This window comes from Zalophus californianus, chromosome 13 (genome assembly GCF_009762305.2).
Source record: "Zalophus californianus isolate mZalCal1 chromosome 13, mZalCal1.pri.v2, whole genome shotgun sequence".
Classification (NCBI taxonomy): Eukaryota; Metazoa; Chordata; class Mammalia; order Carnivora; family Otariidae; genus Zalophus; species Zalophus californianus.
Window position 1 is genome coordinate 51,338,329 of NC_045607.1, and position 19,997 is coordinate 51,358,325.

The window sequence follows — 19,997 nt, forward strand, 5'->3', positions numbered from 1 at the left end:
CTAACAAGGAATAATCAGACACAATTTTTTAAAAACAGTGCCATTTAAAAGAGTACCAAAAATGTGAAATACTTAGTATAATTTGACAAAAATATGTAAGATCTGTACACAGAAAACTACCAGATATTGCTTAGAGAAATTAAAGACTGAAATAGAGAGGGATCATAAAATTTAATATTGTTAGGAGGTTAATTCTCTAATAGAATAGCTTAGGAAACCCCAAATCAAATCCCTGCATGCATTTTTTAATTGGCAAGTTGATTCTAAAATTCATATGGGGTCAACATTCTTGAGAATGAAGGACAAAGCTAGAAAAATCATGCTTTCTCAGTTCAAGACTTGCTTTGCAGTAAATACTGTACCATGCCAGTACTAAAGATAGTGTGGTATCGGCATGGCAAGAAACATAGAGTTCCCCAAAATAGAATAGAGAATCCAAAAGACAGACCTACTCACGTACGGACAACTGATTTTCCAGATAATTGCAAAGGCATTTCAGTGGAGAAAGGAAAGTCTTTGAAAAAAATCATGCTAGAGGGACACCTCAGTGGCTCAGTCGGTTTAGCACTCTTGATTTCCACTCAGGTCATGATCTCAGGGTGGGGAGATGGAGCCCTCTCTCGGTTCTGTATTCAGCAGGAGTCTGCTTGAGATTCTCTCCTGCCCACCCCCACCCCACAATCTGTGCACACTCACTCACTCTCTAAAATAAATAAATGAGTTTTAAAAAAAAATCACGCTAGAAAAATTGAATATCCATAGGCAAAAAAAAAAAAAAATGAACTTGGGTCCTCATCTTGTACACATACAAAAATTAACTCAAAATGGAACGCAGACCTAATGTAAAACATAAAACCACAGACTTCTGGGGGAAAACCTCTATGATCTTGGGTTAGGCAAATATTTCTTTAAAACAAGAGAAAACAAACAATCTACCAAGAAACAATGCAATAACTTCAGCTTCATCAAAATTAAAATGTCTGCCCATCAAAAAACACTGACAAGAAAACGAAGACAAGCCATAGACTGGGAGAGAATAACTGCAAATAATGCACTGATAAAAGACTGATAGCCACAAAATATAAACAATCCTCAAAATTCAGTATGAAAACAACACAGTAAGAAGTGGGCAAAATGTTTGAATAGAAATTTTGCTGGAAAAGATATATGGATTTTAAATAAGCCCATGAGAAAATGTTCATCATCATTTATCATTAGGGAACTGCAAATTCAAACCCAAACTCCTACTATACCTACTTGCATGGCTAAAATACAAGACTGACCTCGCCAGGTGTTGGCAAGGTTGGAGAGAAACTGGAACTTGCGCATACTGCTAGTAAGAATGGAAAATGGTACAACCTTCTGCAAAACTGACATTTTCCTAAAAGCTTAAACATACACCTACCAATGATTCAGCCATTCCATTCCTAAGTATTTACCTAAGACAGATGAAACCACGGTCCAAAGACTTGCATACAAATCTTCATAGCAACTTTGTGACAGCCAAAAATTGGAAACATATTTCCAACTGTAGGTGAAAGCTGATTGGCAACAAACTATGGTATATAGAAGCAACCTACTACTATTCAGGAACACATTATTGATGCACACTACAGCATGGACAATCTCCAAATAATTAGGCTGAATGAAAAAAAGCCAGATCAAAAAAAAGTGGGGGAGAGAGGTGCCACTATATGATTACATTGGCATAAAATTCTAGAAAATGCAAACTAATCTATATTAACACAAAGCACATCACGGTTTGCCTGGTGATATTGGGTGTGAGGAAGAGTGGCATGGAGGGATTGCAAAAGGTAATGAGGACACTTTGGGGTGATGGTGTCATGGGTGTATATACATATGTCAAAACTTAAAATTGCATACTTTAAATACGTGCAGTTTATTGTATGTCAATGATAACTCAAAATAATACAAAACTAACAAAAAAAGTTGCTTTGGGGCCATGAGATCTGAGGTGAAGAGAAAGAGTAGAACAAGAATTTGCTGTGTTTTCTTATAAGCCCGTAATTGTTGTGTTTTTTCTTAAGCATGCAGAATCATCATGGTAAAAATGCAAATAAAAATAAAACAAGAGCAATAACTACAAGAGGATAACAAAAGAGACAAGAAAGACTTAAGGGCTTGAGTTGAAAATCAGGTACTCATAAAGGCACAAATTCTTTCCAGCCACCCTGGAACTATTACTTGATTACTGAATTCCTAACAAGGATGCACTTTCGACTATCACAGCAAATGAAAATATTCCATTTTAACGTTTGAATGAGTTATCACCAATATGCCACCAAAAGAACATGAACTGCTACTAAGTGACATTTTTAAGCCATAGTAATGGATTTGTGCTGATCTAGCCACAACCCTCTCCAACAACCTTGTTTATTTTTACAGTGGCTTGCTACACATGGGTTGTAGAAATCATTAAGTAGTTGATAACCCCTACTGGTTTAAACCATTAATTATCTACTTCCTTACCTGGGAGCAATTGGAGCAATGGGTTGAATTTGGGTTCAGCTAATGAAATTGATATCAGTAAAATAATCAGTTTCAGAAGAGCCTAGAGTGAGCTACCTTCCAATTACACAGGGAAAGAAAAGAATCTTGCAAGTTAGGAGAGTAATTCAGTTAGAACAGAAGCAAAGGAAAATAACCCCTGAAAGCAGAAATTCAGTGAGGGGGAAAAAAATGGAGAAGTTCTGGTGTTTCAAATAATTTTATTCACATTACAATTGTTCTTTGGACTTGGGGGAAATATGGCTCAGGTGTAATTCAGGTTAGGGAGCCAGAAGCTCTTGAACACAGACCCTCCTTCTGCTAGGGCTACAATTTGTACTAAGACCTCTGATAACTCTGATAGTCATGCCTTCGTGTATTGAGGGCTTTGATTTAAAAACAGCTTAAAGAATGTATACATTCCAAACAATGTTCAAATCATTTGGCACTGGCTATGGTTTATAGAATGATTTCTTCTTGATATTAAATAACCTCAAGTTTCTGGTCTGCTTAATTCACTGATTAGAAATAATGCCCATATGGTGAAGTGAGGACATTAAGCCATGTTGCAAGATGAGCTGCTTCTGCCTGTCACCTAGGTTCGCTCTATAGCGGATTGCATTCCACCAGGATCCAGAACCCAGCTACCACTTTAAACTCTTTTCTATCCCTTCTCTGACAAATTTAGTCAGGCTTCTCACATGTGGAGAGCAGCCCCGCCTAATGCAACAAGAAAAACTCACTAGAAATTAAACAACAAACCACTTCCAATACACACAAAAGGCTCAAGTCCGCTTTTATCATCTTTATCCAGAAGAAAGTTGGTTGAGAAGTGGAGAAAGGAAGAACAGGTATGTAATGCTAGGAAAAATCAGTTTGCCCTGAACATCAGGAAGCACTGAATGAATGATTTGGAAGAAGGAGGAAAAGGTATACTCACAAATCCTACAGTACACATCTTAGCATGTTCTTTAGCATCTTTGCTGGGTTCAAATATTACCAGATATATTACCCGAATCTCAAGGATAAGGTAGAATTACCACCCCTGTGATGACTTAGAAATAAGATGGAAGGCTTTCTGTCTTGGTTTGGCTTAGGTGCCAACCTGCCTGGTCTTGTTGAGGCTGGTGGTACCTTGGAGAACACAGACCAACACCCTCATTTTTCAGATGAGGAAATAGAAGGTTAAGGGCCTTAACCAAAATGACACAGAGACGCAGCCAGGACTGGATGCTAGGCATTAAGACCCTCTCCTTAGCCACTCTTAGGCCCTTTACTGGACTCCTTGGACTTTCCTTTTGGGGTCATGATTCTGTCAGAACAGGTCACTGTAAGGCAAGTCATTTTTACACAGCGGTTTTCAATCCAGCTGCACAACGGAATCACCTGGAAGCCACATATATTCTGACGCTGGGGCTTCAACCCTCCCCCAAGGATTCTGATGTAATCCAGCTGGGGTGTGGCCCGAGCAGGGGGAGTTTCAAGAGCTCCCTTGGGCAATGCTAATGTGCAGCCACCTCTGAGAAACCTTCCCATGGAGCAAAGCTTTTTGGAAATGAAACGTGCTAATGATTAAGATGAGCTTTCGCAATGGGTTTTCATACTCGAAATTAGGCAGGTGTTCCTTGTTGAAAATTTCTATCGCTTATTAGGGTCTTCCCTGCTCCTCAGGTTCTAGCCCACTCTGTGCCCTTCTTAACCATCATTGTTGGGTCCCCTCGGCCTCTAAAAGCTCACCACTGCCATCAAAATGACCATTAAAAGAGAGACCTGAAAACAAGTTTCAAAACGTTCAGTAAAAGCGAGGGAAGGAAATCCCTCGATTTGGACAAGTCTCCATAAGCAAAACAGAGGAAAGGGAGGCTATCTGGCCATAATTCCGGCCAAGAGTGTTTGGGCATTTTCCCAGAATTACCCAAGTAATCCCGTGAAAAGCGAATCTATGTAGGCTACATTATGTACAAACTGCCTAACTCGTGAGTTTTAATCAAAAGTTACCTGACTCCGGAAAGCGTTAATGCCAAAGACACCACATGCATCATAGGTTTGACTGGCCCCTGACCCCTTCCCTAAGCATCTCCCTCTGGGGTCTTGCAGTAATAAACCAGAACCAAGCAGACTGTGCATTAAACACTCTGCTCTGCGTTGGGACCTGAGCCACCCACTCCGGAGAACGCCCCAATTCCTACACCCTTCTAGCTCGAGAAAAACCCTAGGAGTATTCGAGGGGACGTGGTGAGGACGAGTCCCAGAGCGCCTATCCAGAACCTCCTTTTCACCACCGCAGAGGCTCCGGGAGCCCCCCTGTCCTGCGTCTGCACACCTTACAATGCTCCACCCCCGACACTCGGACGCAGGTGGCCCTAGGACTAGGGTGTCAGAAGTTCACTGGGTCTCAGGAAGGACGGAAGTGAGGAGGAATGTCCCGGAGGCCGAGCCTCCCCCGCGCCGCCCGAGCCTCCACCCCGCAAGAACGGTCTACGCGAAGGACTGTCCAGAAGAGGTGCGGGGTCACGGACTCCCTGGAAGAGGGCCGCATCCTGGCTCAGGCGCCGCCTCCTCCCCCCGACTCTGTCCGGCTGGAGACTGGACCCCGGCGCGAGCCGGACGCCGGGACCGGCCCCAGGAGGCTGGGCTGAGGCTCAGCACAGGATTTGACCCCGGCAGCCCGGAGCTCGCCACGAGGGGCCGCCTTAGCCCCAGCCCGTGCCACCTGTCCTGGCCGGGGTGGCAGCGCAGCCCCAGGACAGGCCCCCGGCTACTAGCCAACTCTCCCCGCTCTAGCCAACTACAAGAAAAGTCCTGGGGGGGAGGGGAACGCCAGGCGCGGAGACCGCCTCACCTGTCCGGCGACGTAGAGCAGGCACCAGGTGCCGCCGAGGATGCGAGCCAGGAGCCTCGAGTGCCAGGGCGCAGCCAGCCGTGCCATGGTCCCCCAGCAGGGAGGGAGGGGAGTCCGGGCGAGACCCCTCCTTGGAAGCGGCAGCCGCCTCCCGCGCGGGCTGCAGGGCTCGGCCGCGGCCGCAGCAGCCGGCGGGCGGACTGGGGCGTGCGCCTGCGGGGCAGAGCTGCGCTGGGCTCGCCCGCGCGTCCTCTGAGCCGCCCTGCGGCCGCCGAGCCCGGCTGCTTTGAATGGGAGCGCGTGCGCTGGGGGTGGGGGCGTTATTTGTGAATGTGCTGCTTGTCTTGGCTCGGGATGGTTCGCGCTCCAACCCCCCCCCCAGCACCCCCTCCGGCTCCTGCTCCTCCCCTCCTGTGTCAGCCCAGCAAAGGCGGGGAGCGCAGACACCCAGCCGCCCGGGCAGCAACTGCGTGCGCCTTTCGGGAAACCGGAGCGGGGCTAAGCGCTGGCTTCTATTTATTTATTCTTTTTAAAGGGAGGGTCTCGCACTGCACACCTTGGACGCGTTTGGAATCCGACCCTGCCTGCCCTGGGAAAACACTGGATGAGGAGGAGAGGCTCCTTTCCCCGGAACGAGTCCCCAGGGCCAATTCCCCGCGCGCTATCCCTAGAGCTTGGCGCGCAGCAGCCGCGCTGGGAACCACGCAAAGCCCTCCAGGGACCGGGGAAGAGGGGTCGATGATTAAGAAACTCTACCGCACACAATGCGCAGAACTGAACGTAATGATGTGTTGTCCGTGGAGACCCAACCTCTGGGTAGGCACAGAGATTCTCCCGTGGGGTTACCGTTTTGCAACCAGGGTCTGGGGAAAGAGGACTTCGCTCGAGAGCCCCGGGGACCCACGACAGCCGGGTTGGGACGCAGTGAACCAAGAGCCAGCGTCACCCATAAGTGACCCAAAGTGAGGCTGACTTTGCTTGTCTTCTTGTGCCAGTGGTTTTCTGGGGAAAGCCAGAGCACTCCCCTGTCCAGTGCGGGCCGTGTTCTTATTAATTAGACTTGAGGCTCTGTAACAGAAAGAAAACTTCGTGCCCTTTGGAGCTCTTTGCCATGGGGACCCAGGTTCATTTCTCCCTGAAAACCTGGCGCTCCAGAGCCAGTCTCCCAAAGCATATTTATGAGAAAGTAAATCCCCCATCCTTCTCCCAACCGTCTTGCAGGCCACTCCACCCCTCTCGAACCTTGGCAGTGAAGCTAACAGAGGCGGGGAGCTGGCCCCACTTCAGTAAACTCTACGATAAGAGGATTCAGCGCAGCGCTCGTGAAACAACTTTTGTGAAGTTCCCACGTGCGCGCACTGGGATGAGCCCAGCATAAAATGAAGACGCCGCCATACTCCCTAGCAACCATTCATTCAAGCCATGTATTCTTAAAGCCAAGCGCTGTACTTAAGCGCTGTAGCCCATCAGTGACCTAGACAGATTTGGATCTTGCCCACTTTAATTACATAAACAGACTGGACGCAAACTGTCTGCTGACCACAAGAGGCATAGTTAGGGCAGAAACGCCTATAGGAAGTGAATGTTTAAAATGTGCCGGCATGAGGGTTTGTGTCCAGAATAGGGTGATTTTTTTTCTAGTATAGAGTCAAGGAGCTGCTTCTCAGAATTCATCTATTTACTCTTATGAGTGTATTTGAGTTCTCAAGAAAATCAGAGGTGGAAAAGAAAAATAAAATCCCTCTTTGAACTTAGAATCCCAGAAAGTCAAAGCTTGAAGTTCAAAACCTTGACATTTGTCTTAGGGTTGTAGGCCTGTTTTTCAACTTCAATTGGTAAAGAGGAAAGGGTAAGTTGTTTAAAGACAAGATACCAAACACAAAAAGGAACAGAGACCACAGAGGCTGGAAACAGGAAAGTGTTCTGTGGAGGACTGCAAACGGCTTATCTTGCTAGGATGTTTGAGCCACAGGTTGAGCAGAAAAAGGCTAGGTGCTTTGCTTGGTGCGGTGGTGGTCCTGACATGATGGGGTCGGAGAAGGTAAAGCACCAGGCTGGAAGATAAAAAGGAACACACACTGGTGTACCAGGCAACATTAACTGAATTAAATCTTTAAACAGCCTTCCAGATAGGTGCATTTATAACAACTGGACATACGAGAATCCTATAACTCAATGGCTATACTGTTGGGATTGGAGCCAGACCTGGAGGGGTTATACAGTAACAGAATCTTCAACATTGGAAGGGAACTCTAGTCCAACTACATAGCCAAATCCCAAAGAGCTTGGCCATCTAGCTCAATTGGCACATTTTTATTTAGTTAAAGAAACTAAGGCCCAGAAAAGTAAAGTGTCTTCTCCATGTCTCATTTAAGAGGCATATGAATTTATTCCCACCTCAATGTGGTAAAAAAAAAAAAGGGGGGGGGAGCTTCTATTCCTTGAACAATGAGGTAACAGGAGGAAACAGAAATTTAAATTAATAGGGCAATTAGGTGTAAGGTAAAAAAAGGGTAGTTAGCCCAAAAGGAGGGAGACCAGCTAAGAGGATGCTGCTGGAACCACCCACAAGGTGATGAAGGCTTCCATTAGTAGAGATGCACCCCAGCTACCAGAGAACAAAGTTGGTGTTTGGAAAGCCACACAAGAGAAGGAAAGCATTCTTAGTTCTCTATGTGAAGATGGCACTTCCATACCCCAGGGGTTCAACTCCAGATCCCTGACACCAGACTCAAATGTTAACAAATGGTCTGATTTTGTTGACTGTCCATCATTTGCTTAAAAATCTATAGATTCTTAAACTACTTTCCAACCAATATCACTGATAGTATAAGAAATAACTGAGGGAATCATTATCCACTGAAGATCAAGTTTCCTTGATACTGCATAAAACATAGGGAGGATGTTTTAAAACAGATGTCTTTGCTTAATATCTTAATGGCCTCACTGTAACAAGAACTGAGAACTGTCACATTCCTCAGGTATTGGAATCCACAGGGACTATCCAAAGACCCCCTGCCACCACCGACGGCTCTTCATCTCACCCTGGACCCAGGCTTGCCAGAGCCTCTGCTCTGGGCCACGAGCCTTTTCATCTGGGACTTGCAGCAGGAGATGTCTTTTGGCATCACTGGTCAGACCTCTCAAAGAATCATTCCATTGGAACACTAGAATACACGATTCTGAGACAGACTGTAGTCTACCTGTTGATCTCCAGGGCACTTCTACTCCACTGTCTGCTCATTGTGTCCCATTTCCTTCTGCAGCCCTCTCTTTTCTTCCTGTCCCTTTTTATCCAGCATACTTTTTTCCCCCAGAGCTCATTTCCAATACCCCCAACTCCCTGCCTCTTGGTCTTTTCTTTACATCCCAATTCAAAACAAACTCGGTTACCTGCTTTCTCAGTGCCTGCCCTACAGAAGTCAAACCCTACAGGTGAGAGCCACAGAATAGGACAGATGAGTGGCACCATAGCATCATCTCACCAAGCTCAATGGGCTCAACACTGCCCATCGACCCTCCTGGACCATTCACTCTAGTACCATCCGGCCCCTTACAATGACTATTTCAAACCTTCTCCTTTCTCCAAACCTGCAGCCAGTTCCTCTTTCACCTCTCTCCCTTTCAAGATATGCAGAGCTCCAGGTTTTCAGAGAGAACCAAATCAGTCAAATGGGAACAACTTCTACCTTTACCCTTTTCCACCAAATCTACTTATATCCATAACCATCTTATTTAACTCTGTTTTCTTTCTGAGGCCAATCCTTCCATAGTGCTCTTGGTCTCATTCCCCCCTTGCCTTCAACTAGTAAGGAAACTTACTATAAATTTCCCCTTCTCTCTGTGGTATATTCAACAATGCCCTAAAAACTGTATCCTATCTTTTTTTCTTAAGATTTTATTTACTTATTTGACAGAGAGAGTGTGACAAGGAGAGAAGGAACACAAGCAGGGCAAGTGGGAGAGGGAGAAGCAGGCTTCCCGCTGAGCAGGGAGCCCGATGTGGGGCTCAATCCCAGGACCCTGAGATCATGACCTGAGCCAAAGGGAGACGCTTAGCGACTGAGCCACCCAAGCGCCCCTGTATCCTATCTTTAAATATGGTGCAGCCTCTGCCATGTATAACAAAAAAATATATTCATTCTCCACCCACCCCATACCTTTTCTTCGTGACCTTACTTAGTGAAGGTTTTATTTACACTGTTTATTGCCTTCTTCCCTTTCTATTTAATCCTCAAACCATTCCAGTCAAAATTCAGCCACCATCACTGTAGATACAGAACCTGCTCCAGTCACCAGTTACAGCCATGACGTCCAATCCAATGAATGTTTTCTGTTCCTCTTCCTACTTCCTACCTACAAAACCATATGGCATGTCCCATCATTCTTTTCTTCTGGGGTATTCCTCAGATATTAGCATAGTACTTCTAAGAATATATTTTTTTGTCAGGGCATCCCTTTCCCTCCCAATCCCTTTATCTAGTTACCTCATTACTAAGTCCGTCCCACATCTGGATTGGATTCCTTATTTATATGTACTGTATATATCTGTATTACTTTCCTTCATAGAATTTATTCTAATTTGTAATTATACTTTTAGTGGTGTGATCAATTGACCAAAATGTGTCCCTTCCCTTCCCACGAGGTTATAAATTCTATAGGAGCAATTTACCATGCGGTTACAATGCCTACCAGTCCAACTTCCTAGCAAGTCATGTTTGACAAAAATAAAAATTAAATTAACAAATAAATTAACAAACTTCCTACCTTTCAGTGACCTGACCCAGAAATGTAACCATCAAGTAAAGCACAAACAGCAAGCTCCTTGAGGACAGACATTATATGCTATTGACCTTTATTCCAGTACCTATAAAAGTCCTAGGAACATAATAGATAAGAAAGAGAGACAGACAGACAGAGAGACAGAGACAAAGAGAAAGACAGAAAGAAAAAAGCCTGGCTGAGTGAATGGACAGACTCCACTAACAGAATGGGAAACTGCCTAGGCAAACTCCAAATAAAAATCCATAGGCCATATAATTCTTGAGTAGATAAAACTTTCCAACTACACTTCATTCTTCTAAAAAATAAAATAAAGTTTGATATTGAGCCAATTATGTTTCTTATCATCACCTTGAAGTTTCCCCAATAGGGAGAAAACAAAAAGTAAATAATTTAAATAATAGATACAGAATATCCACCAGAACACAAATTACATTTCTTACTAAATACTTCAAAGCAGTAGGAAGGGGGAGGTGCACATTCTATCACCCAGAGTTAAGATTTATCTAAATTATTTCTAGTTAGTATATCGTGTACATTATAAAATGTTCAGCAAGAAAAGAATTTTCTGATAACTGGCTCAAATCCTGCTTCATTCCCCTCTTGTTCTTTAACTAGCTGGAAATGCCCTTCTTGTCAGCCTTTATTTGCCTCAGTAGACAAGCAAAACACAGAGCAAAGCTGTTCAGTCCAGCAAAATGTTCATTTTTGACAAGTTGAACGTCACACACTTAGTTCAAAGAAAATATACATACCTGAATTATACAGTTAAGTCTCCTCACTTGAGTGAAGCTGTTTCAACAATATTCCAGTCCATAGAGACATGTGGCTTCAACTATTACAAACTGTTAAATTATGTGCATAATAAAAAAAATGATAGGAAACATAAAGTAGTATGTTTATATCTCACAGAAATGACTCAAAACCATCTTTCAAGAAAGTAAACACTGGAAACTAGCAGTTTTACTTATTCTCTGCCCTAATTTAATCTCTGGTCTAATTTTGTCTTTTAGAGGAACATACAGATTTTTCTTTCTTTTTAAGCTACCGTGTTTGTGGATTTTTAAATTAAAAGCATAAAGATTAGCTGAAACCAGATAAACATAGTTATGTGAATTAACATCCAGATCAAAATATTTTAAATTACCTCTGCTTCCTTCTGAGAGGAAAACGCAGTGTCCCGGGAGGGTTATGACTTAGTGGCAGACTTATCTTTCCGTTCTGTAGCACTGACTGACTGAGGAGTGCCTGAGGTCGCAGGCGGTCCTGGCATCCATTTACCCTGCCGCCATGACAGGACAGTGTGTAAGGCGCGTACTTAATCTCTCCATGTTGGCTTGCGGGAGTCTCAAATATAAAATGTGACAGCATTTGTTTTTCTTACCACATAAAAAATGACATCACAAACTGTTAAGAGGTTTAAACCATATATCACAGCTTCATTCCAGAGTCACTGTTTGCGTCATATGACGGCCCAACAGGGGCCGAATCTAACACACTTAACATTCCTAAGGCTAGGAACATATATAAGCTCTGCTGGGTGAGGCCCATTGGGTGTGGTTCTATCACGCAGAAAATCTTATATAATAACAGTCTTTGCAAAAAATTGTCATTCTTTTTCCATGTGTTGAAGGATTTGTCCAAATAACACAGCAAAGGACAGCAGAGATTATAAAGGAATCAAAAAATTACATTTAGAAACAGACATTAATTCCTTTCATCGACTCTGGAGACCTCAGAAACTGTTTACCTGAACTTGGCAACAATTTTTCCATAATTCAGTCAATCTGTCAACAACAATATTCAGTTTCCGTTTTGTACTAGCCATTATGAAACTATGTAAAAGTAGTAAAAAATATCAGCCCTGTTCTTTCAGAAGTCACAATTAAGTTTCACAAAATACATTTATGAGAGAAATGTGTATCTCCAAAATACTTGTTCTTCATTATTTCAGAAGCCCTTTGCAAGCATGGTATCCTGTTGCAGTCCGTTTTGTATCAACAACGACCACACCACAGACCCTCAAATGTTTGATAAACTGCACTGAATACTTATTTTAGTGCAAACCACATCAATGAGTACTGTGAGGAGCAAACAAGAATTCTGTATTTTGGACTAGCTTCATAAAGCCCCATCAGAGTATATCAGTGATCAGAAACCTTATTTCTCTCAAATGCTGATATGGTGAGCTCCAACATAGAATTTAAACTATTATACAGAAAGTACTAGTGGTTTAGTAGATAGTTCTCAGTCAGCCAGTTCAACATTTTATTATAAGGGTTTGTTCTTGTATAAAAGAATACCATTTTCAAATCTGAGTATTTTGTATGTTTTGGTATGTTTTGCTTCATTACGACATCATCCAGCACCGTAGCTGTTCATGCTCTCTCTGGTCCCAGGCACACCAGGCATACCAGAAAGCTGGTGGATGAAGTATAGTACTGATTCCAAACTCGGCATCTGAAATTTCTTGACTGTGTCACAAGACTTCCAAAATAAGCCCCAGGAGCTGGGTTTCTCTGTCACAAGATTGCTTTACCCAATGTAAGGAAAGCAAAATACTGTCTTCTATATACCTGAGGAACATTCCACTTTTCAGTTGTTGCCTATGACTGGATATCAAGGGTTTCTGCTTATTATAACTACCTTTTCTTCTTTATTTGAAAGCAGTGTTCAAGCAAAAGGAAAATGGACCCCTTTCTTTTGAACTAAGATCTATCCTCAGTTTCTCTAGTGGTATCAATAAAAGGCAACAGCATAAGTACCACCCCTGTTCGGTTTATTCTGAAAGAAATATCAGTATAGGAACACCTGGGTGGCTCAGTCAGTTTAAGTATCTGCCTTCAGCTCTGGTCATGATCCCAGGGTCTTGGGATCGAGTCCCGCATGGGCTCCCTGCTCAGCAGGGAGCCTGCTTCTCCCTCTGCCTGCCACTTCCCCTGCTTGTGTTCCCTCTCTCTCTCTTTTTCTCTCTCTGGCAAATAAATAAATAAAAATCTTTAGAAAAAAGAAAAGAAATATCAGTGTATACGTGGACACAATCCCCTTCAGTTTTGCTAGAAAGAGAAATCAGAAAATCAACAGTCTCTGGATAGTTCCAGAAAAATCACACAATACATGGGAACACCTGATACTGTTTGCTTTTCATTAACAACTTAGTAAAAATAATTCCTCATAGAATCATAAGTAAAACAAATTGGAATATGAAATAGAATTTGAAAGCAATTGTTACTTTTGACCCCCAATTAATCACTGATATATTTTTAACAGTTCTACTGTTCTATGTATTCTTATGTTGTCCTTCCTATTCTCAGATGCAAGTACCGATGATGTCACTACCCACTGGGAAGAATGGGAACATAAAGTCTGAAGCATGACATAGTTTTTTCTGAATTGGATACACTGGCCAAGAAAAAAAAATGCACTGGCAAGAAAATGAAATTCAGCCAAATCAATGAGATTTTTGGCAATGATAAACATGTTTTAGAAGATACAACTGATCTTTGCTTATAAGATTAAATGAACTAAAGCTTGTGAAAGTGCTCTCTGTAGATTGTAAAGCACTATTACCAGCACCTTTATTCATTATTTAGAGGTGTTAAAAACCAAATTCAACTAAGTTTGAACATCTAACTGGCTTTATTTAATGATTCATGAATCATGCAGCATCCCACCTTAACAGAAAGAAAGGAGCTCCAAGGAGCTGTACAAAAGGGAAGGCTTTTATAGGCAGGTGGAGGTGGGGCAAGGAAGTCCTAGCAAAGAGTTGATTGTTTGAGGCAAAGTCACCTACATTTAAAAAAAGGTGAGGGTCTGTCAGGCAGATTATCTCACTGGTGCTGACCAGGGAATTCTAGATTGACTAGTAAAAGGTTACATTCCTGTGAGAGGTCAAAACTGTAATTAGGTTAGATACTATGTCTTGGTTTGCTGACTTGGGACTTAGCACAAGTGACTCTATTTAAGATCTGTTGTTTCTTTTTAACAGTGGTACACTGCCGTGCTCCAGAAGAATTAAAGACACCTTATAAAGATATTTGTTAAAACAAAATGTCAAGCTATCTGATTAAAGGTAGGTGAGAACATTGACATTCTCAGGGGATAAGGGTCAGGGTGGGATCCTTGGGATATTTCGGGTTCTACTTTGCTTTTCAAAATTGGTTGAACATTGTTACTTGGAGCATGAATTGACTTCATAATGGAACAATAAAGATATTTCCATTTGGAAAAAAAATTAGATGGGAAACAACAACAACAAAAAAGAATATGGCCTTCAAGCAGAGCCAGAGATGAAGATAATATAAATTCAGATTCCATAAAAAGCCATAGCCACAGAGTTGGCTCTCAACTTTCAAGCAGTCATGAAATCTAATAAATTACAGTGCCCATACTGAGGGGGAATCCGGCTATTGCATAGACTACTCCAGGCCTTGACAAAATTCAGAAAAGTTCCATAATTGTTTTTTATCCTGCCTCATCTAATTTTACCACACATGCCCTTAGGTTTATGAGCCCATAGTTCTTAGCAGAAAATGATACAGTAATATAATTGATAAAGGAAGCTATAATTGCGATTTATAGTGTCTACCTCTCATAGCAGAATTTCTTGAACATGTATTTTCCTCTTTAAATTGTACATTTAAGCTTTTCAAAGGTAACTCAAGACATAAAAAGGGACACTGGAGAAAATTCAGGATTGAAGTCTGGAGAAAGTAAGTAAATAAGTAACACAAATTCTTACTTTGATCAAAGAGCAGGTAATTGAGAGGAGGGAGAAGCAAGGCTCTTAGACCTCATCGGGGATTTCCAGAGGGTTCAGCCTCAGAGGCTGAATATGAATCGAGGGGTGGGTAACAGTACCTGCTGTGATAGATAAAGCCCTAAATCTCAATGGTTTAACACAATAGCTGTTTGAGATAAATAAGTAAAGTTTGGCCAATAGTTTAGTGGCTGGATTATGTGAGAAATCTTATCAGAAGGTCAGGGGAACTTTCAGAAATCTATCATTATAAAGTGCAAGGAATGATGATGCCATTTGGAGTTAAAAGACTGATTCCCTGGCCTCTGGAGACGTGTCTAGCAAGAAGTTGCTGTGGCCGATGTCAAAGAGGTGTTCAATCTGTGTTCTCCTCTAGGATTTCGATGGTTTCCTGTTTCACATTTAGGTCCTTCATCTATTTTGAATTTATTTTTGTGTATGGTGTAAGAAAGTGGTCCAGTTTTATTCTTCATGTTCCTTTCCAGTTTTCCCAATACCATTTGTTGAAGAAACTGTTTTTTTTCCATTGGATATTCTTTCCTGCTTTGTCAAAGATTAGTTGACCGTATAGTTGTGCGTAAAAACTTGAAGCAAACCAAACCAAACCAAAACAAGACTGAAATGGTCCGAAATTAACAACCACCTAACGGAGATTCTCCAGGAAACCTTCTTTGACCTCTCTTCCCCTCCCACTCAACTCATACTTCCCCTTCTATGCTTTGTGCCCATCACAGGCCATATTGCAACTGTTTAGTTATTTTACCCTCACTAGGCCGTAAACCCCCAGAGGAACAAAAGTTGTATCTTCTCACCCTGCATCCCAGGTGCTCAGAGAGTGTCTGGCACATAGTAGGTGATTAATCACATTCATTGAAGGAATGGATGGAGGCAAAGAGAAAAGGAGAAACGGAGAGGAGAAGCACAAGAACTCAGAAAGTTGTAAAACCCTACAAGATAAAGACTAGCTGTAATCTTCTAGTTGCATAAGAAAGTAAATTGATTAGAAAGTAACTCACAGAAATGTAATCAATTTAAATTTGTAAGCACCTTTAGGCTGGGGGAAAAAATAGAACAGACTCGATTTCATTTTTCTTTTAAGCTTTTCTATTATGGGCCATTAGGTGAAAATAATTTTTTTAAAGATTTTATTTATTTATTTGAGAAAGAGAGAATGAGAGAGAGAGAAAGCACATGAGATGGGGGGAGGGGCAGAGGGAGAAGCAGGCTCCCGAGCAGGGAGCCCGATGCGGGACTCGATCCCGGGACTCCAGGATCATGACCTGAGCTGAATGCAGTCGCTTAACCAACTGAGCCACCCAGGTGCCCTGAAAATAATTTTAAAATCTAGGGAAGAAACATTAGGATTAAATGGCTAGTCTTAATTTATTTAACTGTAACATGTAAAGACTTTACTTTGGGAGAAAATCCTATTTGTGCCTCATTCCATCCTTTTTAAAAAGTAAAAAATACATAAATAAATAAATTTGTGGACAAAGATACAGAGCAAACAGCATCTCATGAAACCCTTGTGTCTTGGATACTGCTACTTAAGAGTACATGAATGTGTTCCCCAAGCTACATGTGCCAGTTATAGTGTTGGCTGTGCAAACAAAGGCACATTACGTTAGTCACTGATGGAGCCATAGATGAGATCTTTACAAAGTCTGTGCCAGCCTTATCAGAGATTATAAAGCTCCCTACTAACAGTCACCTTAAGTGGATTCGAGACTTATTTGAGAAAATAAAGTCTGAGGCTTACAGGGATACTTATAAAAGGGTAAAAGTTGTAAATTATCACAGGAACTTGTTCATTTATGCAACATTTGCACTTTTCTAAATATTTCCATATACTTTTAACATTTTCCTCTTGAACTTGATCCTTAAGATATGAAACAAAATTAATACACAAACTGTAGAGCAAAATCTACAAAGAAATGCCTACTATTTATAATTCACCATATTAATATCATGTATATTTAAAACTCCAGCCTTTAGTGACCTTGATAAGGACAATTTTTACACTATCTTAATTTATGTATCTTTAGGATATAGTTTTATTTAGCATGACTGATACAAGTTTCACAGAAGTATAAATGCATGATCTTGAAATACTCTGCCTAATTTGCCAACTCTATATTTACATTTCTGTAAGTGATTTTTACATAATCCACTATATCCCTTAAATTTCATTAGAGGTAATATATTTCTTTTTTTTTTTTGTAACAAATAAGCTCACATTCCCAATTACTTTCCTGTGTTCTTTTTCTATTGATAAAACCCTGAATTAAGTCATGTTTCAATAAACTGATTTTTCCTTTTTGAATTTTTGTGCCCTTGAAACATTAACACTCAAAGAACTTTATATTAATCTCAGTAGTGAACTTGGATTGATTATCCAGTTGATGAACGGAAGGTCCATTTGCTTCTCTTCCTTGTTCAAGTGAAGAAATTCTTTCTGTCAGGGTATGGAGATTTGGGAAGTTGTTGGAATCGATGGCTAAAAGGAGAGTTCTGAATTATTGGCAGATTTATATTACCTGGGGCCCTTGTAATCAAGAATAATTGCAGGTTCACAGTGGAAAGTTTGCAGATACATTTCAGGTGAATAGAGTCTTAGTGCTTCTCAAGGTGTGGTCTGGGGACCATCTGCAACAGAATCACCTGACATGCGTGTTAAAAATGCATATTCCCATGTCTCAGAGTCTCCCTTCTGTGTTTTAATATTTTTGAGACAAAAGAGTAACAATTTGAATAAAAATGGATTATCTGGTCAACATAGATCATAGATAATTCTACACCTCTCCAATTAGTTCAGTCTAAGAATAATTCTCCCAAATGAGACCAGCAGGGTTCACTGTTTGAGATTCCACTGAAGGATCGGAAGGTCTCTGTCTACCCTAATGTCATCTGCATTCCGCCCCCCTCCCGCCCCCTGAGGCTTATTAGAAAGGAATCTGAAATGGGCTTTCTGGGAAGAGTGTGTGGAATCTGAAATCTTGTTTCTTTCCAAGATCAGGGTGGCTGCCCAGAGGAAATCCCTCACTTTCTGGGATTACATTCCAGTTTCTAAATGTTTGGAAAACATCAGAGTTGACTAGCAAGATGGAGAGTTAGAGAGAAAATGAAGAGGATCTGAACCATGAAGGATTCAGCTAGTTGATTTGGGCCCCGTGCCTGGCTTAAAAGGCAATTGCTTTATTACTTGGCAAAATTCCCATCGCATGTCACTCCTTATAGCTTGCATTTCCTAGTCCTTCATATACATCAATTTTGTTAGGCCTCACATTCCTTTCTCCCATTCAAGGACTAAAGACAGACTTTACAGGTCTACAAAAGAAGTTCCCTCCCTGTATGTAGGAATGAATGGGAAATTCTAGGATTTCTTAAGGGTTCCTTGTATGAACTTATTATTGTTTCCTACTGACTTCTAAGTTGGAAATGTTAGAAATCTGATAGCAGCCTAATACCTGTCCAGGTGATTGTTGTTGTTTTTTTTTTCAGTTATGCTTATAAAACCAGAATGGCAAACACTGATAGCTTCAATGGCCAGAAAAGGAATTTGAGTGAACAAGCCATTTTAAGATAGTAGGAAGTGGTAAAACCTATGGCAAAGTGGAGAATTGATGTCCAGCCTGAAGGAATTTTTAAAAATTGTACAAGCCAAATAAAACAGTGGGTTTTAAATACTCCTGGCATGTATCCCTGAAAATGCTTTCCTAAACTTCTCCCTAAAATACCTACAATGATTCAGAATGAAGAAAAAAAAGCCAAAAACCAACAACTATGGTGAAAAACAGTACTATCACTCAAGCTATTTGAAAAGAACCTCCACTTACAAGATAGATGGAGCTAGATGGCAGAATAATGTGCTATGCCTACCTGAGGCTCTGTAAGAGAATCCTTTTTCACTGTCAGTCCACTCTAAAGCCTATTCCAAGCACGACATTGAGGAACCATCCTTGTTCCAAGTGGTAATTTTTTTGTGGGAAGGAGAATAGTCTGTTTGATTCCCCTAAGTACATCTCTACCAACCAAAGACTATACCGCCTAGAAAGCTCATAGGCAGGAAGTAGAAAGGAGCATTGTGAAAAGCTCTCCCAAGCCAGGAAGAGGTTGGTGCATCATCAGACACTCCATGCATTGCACCTGGTGGAGAACCATACAGTAATGGTGGAAGAAGATTCTGTCTCACTCCTAGAGAGACTGGAAAGAGGTTAGGAGCATTCCACTTCAAATTGCCTAATATTCCAACCGGTGAATGTACTATAATTATTTAAACTATTTTCCATTCTATGAGCATTGCATATATATTTTTAAAATCCATTTCTATGATAAATAAGCCTGTGATGAACAGCCTTACAGCTAAATCTTTTTCCAAATCCTTTTCCCTTCCATATTAAAAACTTCTTTCAATATAATAATCTACTTCTTTTATTTTTTCTTCTTTATATAGACACAGTCCTCTCGTTATACCTCCAATTTCATCTGTTTCGTTCTTAAATAATTGTTTAGTCTCCCTTTACTAAATGTGAGTTCCTCTGGGGATGAAAGATGATGGTTTGGATAACAAGGCTAAAATAGTGCCTCAGATACATGGACAACCAATGAATATTCATTGAATGAATGAATGAATGAATGAGAGCAAAGTGTAGAAAAGGAGAGTTAGTGGAGAGTCTTGATGGCCAATTTTGTTAGTTAGGAGATGGCATTTTGTAATCAAGCATCAGTAAAAGTTCTTGAGCTCAGAAACAATTTAAGAGGAATTGCTTGAGGAGTGGCGAGGGGCTCTGTGTGCCGAGGTCAGCGGGACTGGCGTGATGCTGAGGGCCTGGCTGACCACAAGTGCATATAGTGCCGCTCTAACAATCTAAATTGTCTTCTAAGGTGCCCAACTGTGCACATTTAAATCCTATAAATGAACATTTTACATAATTAAACAGCAAATTCCATAATGAAGGCTTTTCAAGTCCCCTGTGAAAAACAGAAAAAAAAAAGTTTCTTCTCATAAAAGAAGCCAACAGAAGCCCAGGGTACCTGTTCTATTTCTATTCAGGGAGAGGTATTTATTTTTAATGTGAAGTTCAATGGATTGTGCCATTGTGGATC

At 41.4% G+C, this 19,997-nt stretch overlaps 1 long non-coding RNA gene across 1 annotated transcript; it reads right to left on the reverse strand.

The window, feature by feature from the left end:
- Positions 1-7,165: 7,165 nt before the first annotated feature.
- On the reverse strand, positions 7,166-11,468 carry LOC113934851. The gene is made up of 3 exons (XR_003523815.1): positions 11,280-11,468; positions 10,888-10,977; positions 7,166-7,404 (listed from the first exon to the last, which is right to left on the reverse strand). It is a non-coding gene; the product is annotated as an uncharacterized LOC113934851 (long non-coding RNA).
- Positions 11,469-19,997: the final 8,529 nt, after the last annotated feature.